We start from the raw sequence: 14,082 nt of genomic DNA on the forward strand, positions 1-14,082 counted from the left end.
TAGAGTAGAAAAGAGTAGGGTCGAATAGACTCGAATAGAGTCGATTAGAGACGAATAGGCCAAATAGAGACGAATAGAGAAAACAGAGCTGAATGGAGCCGAATAGAGACGTAAAGGAGCCATACAGAGCCGATTCGCACCTAATCGAGCTGAATCAAGCAGAATCACGCCGACTGGCACTGAATAGCGTCGAATCACATCGAATCACGTCGAATCGCATCAAATCACATCGTTTTGTGTCGGACCGGGTCGAATCGCTTCGTATCGCATCGGATTGCATCGAATGTCGTCGAATCACGACGAATCACGCCCCATCACGTCCAATAACTTCGAATTGCGTCCAATCTCCTAGAATTCTGCTGAATCACGTCGAATCGTATGGAATCTCGCCTAATCTCTTTGAATCCCGTCAAATGCCTTCGGACCTTGTCGAATCCCGTCAAATCCTGTCCAATCGCGTCGAAGTGAATCGAATTGAATCAAATAGATTCAAGTAGGGTGGGTTTGGGTGCGGTGCAGTAGGGTTGGGTAGGGCAGGATAGAACAGAGTCCAACAGAATAGGAGAGAACAGAACAGAAGAGAAAGAATCCAGCAGAATAGAATAGAGTAGAAAAGAGTCAGATAGTGCAGAACATAGCCGAATTGAGGCGAATGGAGACAAAACAAGATGAATCGCGTTGAATCGCTTCGAATCGGGTCAAATCGAATCCATTCGAATAGATTAGGGTAGGGAAGGGTAGACGAGAATAGAGGAGAATAGTGCAGAATGGTGTGGAATGGATTAGAACGGAGCCGACTCGAGACGAATAGAGTAGAAAAGAGTCGAATAGAGCATAGTTGGGCCGAATAGGGCCAAAGAGGGCCTAATCGAGCAGAATCCAGCAGAATCGATGCCATTGGAGCTGAATGGAGCCAAATGGAGCCCAATCGAACCGACTCGAAGGGAATTGATCTGATTCAAGCCTAATCGGGTCGAATGGCGTGAAAATGCGATGACTCGAACAGAATCAAAGATTAGAGAAGGGGAGGGGAGCGGCTGGGAGGGTAGAACAGAATAGAATAGAACAGTACATAATAGAAGGAAGAGAAGATAGCACAGTACGGTAGAGCAGAGAAGAGTAGAGTCGAATAGAGTGAAATAGTGCAGAATAGAGCTGAATAGAGCCAATTCTAGCCGAATCGAGCCCAATGGAAACAAAACGTGATGAATCGCGTCGAATAGCGTCCAATCGAATCCATTAGAATAGATTAGAGTAGGGTAGGGTAGGGTAGAACAGAATAGAGTAGAATGGAGTCGAATGGAGTTGCATAGAGAAAACTAGAGTAGAAAAGAGTCGAATCGAGCCGAATAAGGCTGAACCAAGTCGAATTGAGTTGAAACAAGCTGAATCAAAGCGATTCAAGCTGAATCGAGCGGATGGTGCCGAATGAGCCGATTCAAGCCTCATCGCATCCAATCACATTGAAATGCTTTGAATCGAATCCAATTGAATAGATTCGAAAAGGTTAGGGTAGGGTGGTTTTTGCTAGGGTAGACTAGGGTAGACGAAAGTAGACTAGAGTAGAGTAGACAAGAGAAGTCTAGACTAGTAGCCTAGACAAGACAGCTGGACTAGTCAGACTAGTGGTATAGATCAGTAGGCTAGACAACTAGCCTTGAAGAGTACCCTTGGCCTGACAAGTACCCTAAATTCTGAATCTGAACTAGTCCCCTTGCCTTAACTAGTATCCTGAACTAGTAGCCTTGTCTGAACTAGTACCCTTAACTAGTAGCCTTGCCTTAAGTAATAGTCTTAATGTCTGCCCTTGCCTTACCAGTACCCTGAACTAGTAGCCCTGCCTTAACTAGTACCCTGGCCTTCACCAGTAGCCTTCACTAGTACCCTGGCCTTCACTAGTAGCCTTGCCTCAACTAGTACCCTTCACTAGTACCCTCGCATGAACTAGTTGTCTTAACTAGTACCTGGCCTTCTCAGTCCCCATAAGTCCTACCCTGGCCTTAACCAGCTGCCTTAACTGGTACCCTGGTCTTAACTCGTAGTATTCACTTGTACCCTTGAATCCACTGGTAGCCTAAACTAGTCGTCTTGCCTTAAGTAGTAGCCTTCACTTGGACCTTGCCTGAACTAGTATCCTTAACTAGTACCTGTGCCTTAAGTAGTACTCTGAACTAGTACAGTGGCCATAACGAGTAGCCTGAACTAGTAGCCTTGTCTGAATTAGTACCCTGAACTTGTAGACTTGCTTTAAGTAATAGTCTTAACATCTGCCCTTGCCTTACTAGTACCCTTAACTAGTGGCCAAGCTTTCCCTACTACCCCTAACTAGTAGCCTTGCCTTAACTAGTACCCTTGCCTTAACCAGTTGCCTTAACTAGGACCCTGGCCTTAACTAGAAATATCAACTTGTAAACTTGCATCAAAGAGTAGCCTTAACTAGTACTCTTGCCTTAAGTAGTGGGCTGAACTAGTACTCGTGCCTTAGCTAGTACTCTTAACTAGTATAGTGCCCCTAACTCGTATCCTGAACTAGTAGCCTTCTCTTAACTAGTACCCTTATCTAGTAGCCTTGCCTTCACTGGTACCCTGGCCTTCTCCAGTAGCCTTAACTCAGACCCTGGCCTTCACTGGCAGCCTTAAGTAGTACCCTTAACTAGTACCCTCGCATTCACTAGTAGTCTGAACTAGCACTATGGCCGTATCAGTACCCAGAACTACTACCCTTGCCGTAACCAGTTGCCTTAAGTAGTACCCTGGCCTTAACTAGTAGTATTCACTTGTATTCTTGCATCAACTAGTAGCCTTAACTAGGACTCTTGCCTTAAGCAGTGGCCTGAATTTGTACCTTGCCTTAACTAGCAGCCTTAACTAGCACCCGTGCCTTTACTAGTACTCTTAACTAGTACAGTGCCCCTAACTAGTCTCCTGAACTGGTAGCCTTGTCCTAACTAGTACCCTTAACCAGGAGCCTTGCCTTAAGGAATAGTCTTAATGGCTACCCTTGCCTCAACAAGTCCCCTTAACTAGTACCCTTGCATTAACTAGTAGCCTGGCCTTATCGGTACCCATAACTACTACCCTTGCCTTAACCAGTTGCCTTAACTAGCACCCTGGACTTAGCCAGTAGTATGAACATGTACCCTTGCATCGACTAGTCGACAACACGAGTACTCTTGCCTGAAGTAGTGGCCTAAACTCGTTCCTTGCCTTCCTAGTAGCCTTAACTAGTACTCTGAACTAGTACAGTGGCCCTAACTAGTATTCTGAACTAGAAGCCTTGTGGTAACTAGTACCCCTAACGAGTCACCTTGCCTTAAGGAACAGTCTTAACGTCTACCCTTGCCTTACTAGTCCTCTTAACTAGTAGCCAAACCTTAACTAGTACCCTGAAGTAGTAGCCTTGCATGGACTAGTAGCCCAGCCTTAACTAGAACCCTGGCCGTCACTAGGACCCTTGCCTCAACTAGTACCCTGGCATTAACTAGTAGTCTTAACTAGTACCCTGGCCTTATCGCTACCCATAGCTACTACCCTTGCCTTGACCAGTTGCCTTAACTAGTACCCGGGCCTTAATTAGTAGTATGAACTTGTACCCTTGCATCAACTAGTAGCCTAAACTAATACACTTGCCTGAAGTAGTAGCCTTCACTTGTACCTTGCCTTCCTAGTAGCCTTAACTAGTATCCGTCCATTAACTAGTACTCTTAACTAGTACAGTGGCCCTAACTAGTAGCCCGAACTAGTCCCCTTGCCTTAGGTAGTCCCTTTTCCAAACTAGTACCCTTCTTGAGTACCCCTTTTTTTATGGAGTAGGGTATGGTCCAGTAGGGTGTCATAAGGTAGGGTAGCATACGGTAGAACAGAGAAAACAGAATCCAATAGAATAGAAGAGGATAAGTCAGGATAGCTTAGTTTCGTGTAGGGTATGGTAGAGTAGCATAGGATGGAATAGAGAAAAGAGAAAACGAGAATCCAATACAACAGAATCGAAAAGAACAGACTAGATGAGGAAAGACTAGGGCGGGATAGGGTTCTGTCGAATAGAAGAGCGTAGAATGGTGTGGAATGGAGTCAAATGCAGTCAAACCGAGATGAATAGACTAGAAAAGAGTCGAATAGAGCGGAATAGCACCGAATAGGGACGTATAGGGCTGAGTCGAGCCCAATCGAGCCCAATCGAGCCCGATCAAGTCAAATCGACCAGATTCGAGCTGAATGGAGCTGAATGGAGCTGGAATGAGCCAAATAGAGACACAGAAAATGAGCCAAGCTAGATCGAGCCAAATCGCACCTAATCACATCCTATTGCATCGAATCTCGTCGAAGTCCATCCAATCCCACCAAAACCCATTGAATCTCATGAAATCTCACCGAATCCCGTCCAATTGTGTCCAATCGGGTCGAATCGAATGCAATCGAATTCAATAGAACAGCTTAGAGTAGTGTAGGTTAGGCTGGGATTCAATAGGGTAGGGCACAGAGGAATAGACTAGAGAAGCATAGAGTAGAAGAGAAGAGAATACAAAGAGTAGAATGGAGTAGAGTGGAGTAGAATAGTCAGAGTCGAGTAGTGCAGAATAGAGATGAATAGATCCAATTCGAGCTGAATCGAGTCGAATGGAGAGGAAATGAGACAAATCTCCATGAATCGAATAGATTAGAGTAGAGTAGGGTGGGGGAGAAGAGAATAGAATAGTGTAGAATGGAGTCGAACAGAGTAGAATGGTGTGGAATGGAGTCGAATGGAGCCAAATAGAGACGAATAAAGTAGAAAAGAGTTGAATAGAGCTGAACAGGGCCGGATAAGTTTGGGTCGAGCCTAATGATGCTGAATCGAGCAGAATCGAGCCAAATTGACCCGATTCAAGCCAAATCGAGCTAAATCAAGCCAATTCAAGCCTAATCCCATGGAATCGCCTTGAAAGGCATTGAATCGAATCGATTAGAGTAGAGGAGGGTAGAGTAGGAGGGGTTAGACTAAAACAGAACAGAACACAAGAGAAAGAATCGAATAGAATGAAGTAGAGACGAGTACAGTAGAATAGAGTCCAATAGAGTTGAATAGAGCCAAAGAGAGCTGAATGCAGCCGAATCCACCAAATTCGAGGTGAATCGAGAAGAATCATGTCGAATCGCGTTGAAAAGTGTCGAATCCAATCCAATAGTTTAGTGTAGGGCAGGTAAGATGAGGGTAGGGTAGGGTAGAAAAGAATAGATTAGAATAGACCAGAAAGAATAGAGAAGAGTAGACTAGAGTCAAATCGAGTCAAATCCTGCCGAAAAGAGCCGAATAGAGAGGAAAAGGGCCAAGTCCAACCGAATCGAGTTGAATTCGCACAAAAAGGAGCTGATTCGAGCCGATAGGACCTGAATCAGGTCGAATCCCGTTCAAGTCTGTTGAATAGAATAGAACAGATTGCAGTAGGCTAAGTTAGAGTAGGGTAGGATAGACCAAAATGCAGTAGAACAGAACAGGATAGAAGAGAACTGAAAGACTAGAATAGGGTCGAGTAGTGCAGAGTCTAGAAGAATAGAGTTGAATATTGCCGACTAGAGCAAAATAGAGCCCAAAAGACCCAACGTGATAGAAATCAAGATGAATGGCGCCGAATCCCGCGGAATCATGCTGGATCGCGTCGAATCCCGTTGAATTGCATTGAATCCCATCCATTCAAGTCCAATCCAATCGAATCGATTAGAATAGACTAGAGAAGGGTAGAGTACAAGACAATAGAATAGAGAAGAATACAGTCGGATGGAGTAGAATGGTGTAGAATGGAGTTGAAAAGAGATAATAGAGTTGAGTAGACTCATAGAGCCATATAGAGTTGAATAGAGCCTATTCAAGCTGAATAGAACTGACCAGGGCGAAATGGAGCCGATTAGAACTGAATCGAACCGATGAGAGCCCAAGAGGGATGAATGGAGTGCAACGGAGCCGATTGGAGCCGAATCGCATCGAAATGCGTGGAATCGAATCCAGTGGAATAGATTAGAGTAGGGTTGGTTAAAATAGAGTAGAAGAGAATTGAACACAGTAAAAGAGAATAAAAAGAATACAAGAGAATCGAGTCCAAAAGGTTAGAGCAGAGCAGAATAGTGTAGAGTAGAACAGAGTCGAATAGAGTCGAAGCGAGCCAAATGGAGAAGAAACAAGGCAAATCGCGTTGAATCCCCTCGAACCAATTCCAGTCAATTAGGGTAGGGTAGAGTAAAATAGTGTTGAGTGGAGTAGAATGCTGTGCAACGCAATCGAATGGAGTCGAAAGGAGTCGAAAAGAGCCGAATAGAGCCGAATAGTGCTGAAGAGGGCCGAAGAGGGCCGAATCGAGCTGAATTGAGCTGAATTGAGCCAAATCCAGTAAATCGAGCCTAATGGAGCCTAATTGAGCCTAATCCAGTTGAATCGACACTCTTCGAGCCAAATGGAGCCGAATGGACATGAATCGAACCAATTCGACCTGAATCGTGTCCAAATTCATGGAACCGAATTGAACAGATTAGAGTAGGGGAGGTTCGGGTATGGCAGGGTGGAATAGAGTAGAGTAGCATAGAATAAAACAGAAGAGACTAGAAGAGAACAGAACAATACAGAACGAATACAGAAAATAGTAGGCTAGAGTAGCGTAGAGGGAAACAGAGTAGAGTAGAATAGATTCGAACGGAGCTAAATAGAGCCAAACTGAGCCGAATCGTGTCCAAATGGGTTGAATCCAATCCAATCCAATGGATTAGAATAGAGTAGAGTTGGGTAGCATAGGGTAGGGTAGAATAGAGTAGAAAAGAAGAGAACAGCATAGGAAGAAGAAAGAAAATAGAGAAGAGTAGACTAGAGTACGATAGAGTAGGCTCGTGTATAATAGGGTAGACTCGAATACAGCTGAATAGAGCCGAATGGAGTCGAAATGAGAGGAATCACGTCTAATCGATTCGAGTAAATTAGAGTGGTGTAGGCTAGAGTAGAGCAGAATAGTGTAGAATGGTGTGGAATAAATAGAATGGAGTAGAATGGAGTCAAATAGAGACAAAAAGAGTAGAGAAGAGTCGAATAGAGCAGAATAGGGCCGAAAGAGGTGGAATTGAGCAGAATCGAAGCAATTCAAGCCAAACGAACCGAATAGAGCCAAATGGAATAGAATCGAGCTGATTCAAGCTTAATCACGTCGAATCCCGTTCAATGCATCCAATGCAATCCAAACGTCTAGATTAGAGAAGGGGAGAGGAGGGTGGAATAGAATAGAGTAGAGTAGACTAGAAGAGATTAGAACAGAATAGAAGGAATAGAATAGAGTAGAAAAGAGTAGGGTCGAATAGACTCGAATAGAGTCGATTAGAGACGAATAGGCCAAATAGAGACGAATAGAGAAAACAGAGCTGAATGGATCCGAATAGAGACGTAAAGGAGCCATATAGAGCCGATTCGCACCTAATCGAGCTGAATCAAGCAGAATCACGCCGACTGGCACTGAATAGCGTCGAATCACATCGAATCACGTCGAATCGCATCAAATCACATCGTTTTGTGTCGGACCGGGTCGAATCGCTTCGTATCGCATCGGATTGCATCGAATGTCGTCGAATCACGACGAATCACGCCCCATCACGTCCAATAACTTCGAATTGCGTCCAATCTCCTAGAATTCTGCTGAATCACGTCGAATCGTATGGAATCTCGCCTAATCTCTTTGAATCCCGTCAAATGCCTTCGGACCTTGTCGAATCCCGTCAAATCCTGTCCAATCGCGTCGAAGTGAATCGAATTGAATCAAATAGATTCAAGTAGGGTGGGTTTGGGTGCGGTGCAGTAGGGTTGGGTAGGGCAGGATAGAACAGAGTCCAACAGAATAGGAGAGAACAGAACAGAAGAGAAAGAATCCAGCAGAATAGAATAGAGTAGGAAAGAGTCAGATAGTGCAGAACATAGCCGAATTGAGGCGAATGGAGACAAAACAAGATGAATCGCGTTGAATCGCTTCGAATCGGGTCAAATCGAATCCATTCGAATAGATTAGGGTAGGGAAGGGTAGACGAGAATAGAGGAGAATAGTGCAGAATGGTGTGGAATGGATTAGAACGGAGCCGACTCGAGACGAATAGAGTAGAAAAGAGTCGAATAGAGCATAGTTGGGCCGAATAGGGCCAAAGAGGGCCTAATCGAGCAGAATCCAGCAGAATCGATGCCATTGGAGCTGAATGGAGCCAAATGGAGCCCAATCGAACCGACTCGAAGGGAATTGATCTGATTCAAGCCTAATCGGGTCGAATGGCGTGAAAATGCGATGACTCGAACAGAATCAAAGATTAGAGAAGGGGAGGGGAGCGGCTGGGAGGGTAGAACAGAATAGAATAGAACAGTACATAATAGAAGGAAGAGAAGATAGCACAGTACGGTAGAGCAGAGAAGAGTAGAGTCGAATAGAGTGAAATAGTGCAGAATAGAGCTGAATAGAGCCAATTCTAGCCGAATCGAGCCCAATGGAAACAAAACGTGATGAATCGCGTCGAATAGCGTCCAATCGAATCCATTAGAATAGATTAGAGTAGGGTAGGGTAGAACAGAATAGAGTAGAATGGAGTCGAATGGAGTTGCATAGAGAAAACTAGAGTAGAAAAGAGTCGAATTGAGCCGAATAAGGCTGAACCAAGTCGAATTGAGTTGAAACAAGCTGAATCGAAGCGATTCAAGCTGAATCGAGCTGATGGTGCCGAATGAGCCGATTCAAGCCTCATCGCATCCAATCACATTGAAATGCTTTGAATCGAATCCAATTGAATAGATTCGAAAAGGTTAGGGTAGGGTGGTTTTTGCTAGGGTAGACTAGGGTAGACGAAAGTAGACTAGAGTAGAGTAGACAAGAGAAGTCTAGAGTAGTAGCCTAGACAAGACAGCTGGACTAGTCAGACTAGTGGTATAGATCAGTAGGCTAGACAACTAGCCTTGAAGAGTACCCTTGGCCTGACAAGTACCCTAAATTCTGAATCTGAACTAGTCCCCTTGCCTTAACTAGTATCCTGAACTAGTAGCCTTGTCTGAACTAGTACCCTTAACTAGTAGCCTTGCCTTAAGTAATAGTCTTAATGTCTGCCCTTGCCTTACCAGTACCCTGAACTAGTAGCCCTGCCTTAACTAGTACCCTGGCCTTCACCAGTAGCCTTCGCTAGTACCCTGGCCTTCACTAGTAGCCTTGCCTCAACTAGTACCCTTCACTAGTACCCTCGCATGAACTAGTTGTCTTAACTAGTACCTGGCCTTCTCAGTCCCCATAAGTCCTACCCTGGCCTTAACCAGCTGCCTTAACTGGTACCCTGGTCTTAACTCGTAGTATTCACTTGTACCCTTGAATCCACTGGTAGCCTAAACTAGTCGTCTTGCCTTAAGTAGTAGCCTTCACTTGGACCTTGCCTGAACTAGTATCCTTAACTAGTACCTGTGCCTTAAGTAGTACTCTGAACTAGTACAGTGGCCATAACGAGTAGCCTGAACTAGTAGCCTTGTCTGAATTAGTACCCTGAACTTGTAGACTTGCTTTAAGTAATAGTCTTAACATCTGCCCTTGCCTTACTAGTACCCTTAACTAGTGGCCAAGCTTTCCCTACTACCCCTAACTAGTAGCCTTGCCTTAACTAGTACCCTTGCCTTAACCAGTTGCCTTAACTAGGACCCTGGCCTTAACTAGAAATATCAACTTGTAAACTTGCATCAAAGAGTGGCCTTAACTAGTACTCTTGCCTTAAGTAGTGGGCTGAACTAGTACTCGTGCCTTAGCTAGTACTCTTAACTAGTATAGTGCCCCTAACTCGTATCCTGAACTAGTAGCCTTCTCTTAACTAGTACCCTTATCTAGTAGCCTTGCCTTCACTGGTACCCTGGCCTTCTCCAGTAGCCTTAACTCAGACCCTGGCCTTCACTGGCAGCCTTAAGTAGTACCCTTAACTAGTACCCTCGCATTCACTAGTAGTCTGAACTAGCACTATGGCCGTATCAGTACCCAGAACTACTACCCTTGCCGTAACCAGTTGCCTTAAGTAGTACCCTGGCCTTAACTAGTAGTATTCACTTGTATTCTTGCATCAACTAGTAGCCTTAACTAGGACTCTTGCCTTAAGCAGTGGCCTGAATTTGTACCTTGCCTTAACTAGCAGCCTTAACTAGCACCCGTGCCTTTACTAGTACTCTTAACTAGTACAGTGCCCCTAACTAGTCTCCTGAACTGGTAGCCTTGTCCTAACTAGTACCCTTAACCAGGAGCCTTGCATTAAGGAATAGTCTTAATGGCTACCCTTGCCTCAACAAGTCCCCTTAACTAGTACCCTTGCATTAACTAGTAGCCTGGCCTTATCGGTACCCATAACTACTACCCTTGCCTTAACCAGTTGCCTTAACTAGCACCCTGGACTTAGCCAGTAGTATGAACATGTACCCTTGCATCGACTAGTAGACAACACTAGTACTCTTGCCTGAAGTAGTGGCCTAAACTCGTTCCTTGCCTTCCTAGTAGCCTTAACTAGTACTCTGAACTAGTACAGTGGCCCTAACTAGTATTCTGAACTAGAAGCCTTGTGGTAACTAGTACCCCTAACGAGTCACCTTGCCTTAAGGAACAGTCTTAACGTCTACCCTTGCCTTACTAGTCCTCTTAACTAGTAGCCAAACCTTAACTAGTACCCTGAAGTAGTAGCCTTGCATGGACTAGTAGCCCAGCCTTAACTAGTACCCTGGCCGTCACTAGGACCCTTGCCTCAACTAGTACCCTGGCATTAACTAGTAGTCTTAACTAGTACCCTGGCCTTATCGCTACCCATAGCTACTACCCTTGCCTTGACCAGTTGCCTTAACTAGTACCCGGGCCTTAATTAGTAGTATGAACTTGTACCCTTGCATCAACTAGTAGCCTAAACTAATACACTTGCCTGAAGTAGTAGCCTTCACTTGTACCTTGCCTTCCTAGTAGCCTTAACTAGTACCCGTCCATTAACTAGTACTCTTAACTAGTACAGTGGCCCTAACTAGTAGCCCGAACTAGTCCCCTTGCCTTAGGTAGTCCCTTTTCCAAACTAGTACCCTTCTTGAGTACCCCTTTTTTTATGGAGTAGGGTATGGTCCAGTAGGGTGTCATAAGGTAGGGTAGCATACGGTAGAACAGAGAAAACAGAATCCAATAGAATAGAAGAGGATAAGTCAGGATAGCTTAGTTTCGTGTAGGGTATGGTAGAGTAGCATAGGATGGAATAGAGAAAAGAGAAAACGAGAATCCAATACAACAGAATCGAAAAGAACAGACTAGATGAGGAAAGACTAGGGCGGGATAGGGTTCTGTCGAATAGAAGAGCGTAGAATGGTGTGGAATGGAGTCAAATGCAGTCAAACCGAGATGAATAGACTAGAAAAGAGTCGAATAGAGCGGAATAGCACCGAATAGGGACGTATAGGGCTGAGTCGAGCCCAATCGAGCCCAATCGAGCCCGATCAAGTCAAATCGACCAGATTCGAGCTGAATGGAGCTGAATGGAGCTGGAATGAGCCAAATAGAGACACAGAAAATGAGCCAAGCTAGATCGAGCCAAATCGCACCTAATCACATCCTATTGCATCGAATCTCGTCGAAGTCCATCCAATCCCACCAAAACCCATTGAATCTCATGAAATCTCACCGAATCCCGTCCAATTGTGTCCAATCGGGTCGAATCGAATGCAATCGAATTCAATAGAACAGCTTAGAGTAGTGTAGGTTAGGCTGGGATTCAATAGGGTAGGGCACAGAGGAATAGACTAGAGAAGCATAGAGTAGAAGAGAAGAGAATACAAAGAGTAGAATGGAGTAGAGTGGAGTAGAATAGTCAGAGTCGAGTAGTGCAGAATAGAGATGAATAGATCCAATTCGAGCTGAATCGAGTCGAATGGAGAGGAAATGAGACAAATCTCCATGAATCGAATAGATTAGAGTAGAGTAGGGTGGGGGAGAAGAGAATAGAATAGTGTAGAATGGAGTCGAACAGAGTAGAATGGTGTGGAATGGAGTCGAATGGAGCCAAATAGAGACGAATAAAGTAGAAAAGAGTTGAATAGAGCTGAACAGGGCCGGATAAGTTTGGGTCGAGCCTAATGATGCTGAATCGAGCAGAATCGAGCCAAATTGACCCGATTCAAGCCAAATCGAGCTAAATCAAGCCAATTCAAGCCTAATCCCATGGAATCGCCTTGAAAGGCATTGAATCGAATCGATTAGAGTAGAGGAGGGTAGAGTAGGAGGGGTTAGACTAAAACAGAACAGAACACAAGAGAAAGAATCGAATAGAATGAAGTAGAGACGAGTACAGTAGAATAGAGTCCAATAGAGTTGAATAGAGCCAAAGAGAGCTGAATGCAGCCGAATCCACCAAATTCGAGGTGAATCGAGAAGAATCATGTCGAATCGCGTTGAAAAGTGTCGAATCCAATCCAATAGTTTAGTGTAGGGCAGGTAAGATGAGGGTAGGGTAGGGTAGAAAAGAATAGATTAGAATAGACCAGAAAGAATAGAGAAGAGTAGACTAGAGTCAAATCGAGTCAAATCCTGCCGAAAAGAGCCGAATAGAGAGGAAAAGGGCCAAGTCCAACCGAATCGAGTTGAATTCGCACAAAAAGGAGCTGATTCGAGCCGATAGGACCTGAATCAGGTCGAATCCCGTTCAAGTCTGTTGAATAGAATAGAACAGATTGCAGTAGGCTAAGTTAGAGTAGGGTAGGATAGACCAAAATGCAGTAGAACAGAACAGGATAGAAGAGAGCTGAAAGACTAGAATAGGGTCGAGTAGTGCAGAGTCTAGAAGAATAGAGTTGAATATTGCCGACTAGAGCAAAATAGAGCCCAAAAGACCCAACGTGATAGAAATCAAGATGAATGGCGCCGAATCCCGCGGAATCATGCTGGATCGCGTCGAATCCCGTTGAATTGCATTGAATCCCATCCATTCAAGTCCAATCCAATCGAATCGATTAGAATAGACTAGAGAAGGGTAGAGTACAAGACAATAGAATAGAGAAGAATACAGTCGGATGGAGTAGAATGGTGTAGAATGGAGTTGAAAAGAGATAATAGAGTTGAGTAGACTCATAGAGCCATATAGAGTTGAATAGAGCCTATTCAAGCTGAATAGAACTGACCAGGGCGAAATGGAGCCGATTAGAACTGAATCGAACCGATGAGAGCCCAAGAGGGATGAATGGAGTGCAACGGAGCCGATTGGAGCCGAATCGCATCGAAATGCGTGGAATCGAATCCAGTGGAATAGATTAGAGTAGGGTTGGTTAAAATAGAGTAGAAGAGAATTGAACACAGTAAAAGAGAATAAAAGGAATACAAGAGAATCGAGTCCAAAAGGTTAGAGCAGAGCAGAATAGTGTAGAGTAGAACAGAGTCGAATAGAGTCGAAGCGAGCCAAATGGAGAAGAAACAAGGCAAATCGCGTTGAATCCCCTCGAACCAATTCCAGTCAATTAGGGTAGGGTAGAGTAAAATAGTGTTGAGTGGAGTAGAATGCTGTGCAACGCAATCGAATGGAGTCGAAAGGAGTCGAAAAGAGCCGAATAGAGCCGAATAGTGCTGAAGAGGGCCGAAGAGGGCCGAATCGAGCTGAATTGAGCTGAATTGAGCCAAATCCAGTAAATCGAGCCTAATGGAGCCTAATTGAGCCTAATCCAGTTGAATCGACACTCTTCGAGCCAAATGGAGCCGAATGGACATGAATCGAACCAATTCGACCTGAATCGTGTCCAAATTCATGGAACCGAATTGAACAGATTAGAGTAGGGGAGGTTCGGGTATGGCAGGGTGGAATAGAGTAGAGTAGCATAGAATAAAACAGAAGAGACTAGAAGAGAACAGAACAATACAGAACGAATACAGAAAATAGTAGGCTAGAGTAGCGTAGAGGGAAACAGAGTAGAGTAGAATAGATTCGAACGGAGCTAAATAGAGCCAAACTGAGCCGAATCGTGTCCAAATGGGTTGAATCCAATCCAATCCAATGGATTAGAATAGAGTAGAGTTGGGTAGCACAGGGTAGGGTAGAATAGAGTAGAAAAGAAGAGAACAGCATAGG

The sequence above is a fragment of the Loxodonta africana genome, chromosome 20 (assembly GCF_030014295.1).
Source record: "Loxodonta africana isolate mLoxAfr1 chromosome 20, mLoxAfr1.hap2, whole genome shotgun sequence".
Classification (NCBI taxonomy): Eukaryota; Metazoa; Chordata; class Mammalia; order Proboscidea; family Elephantidae; genus Loxodonta; species Loxodonta africana.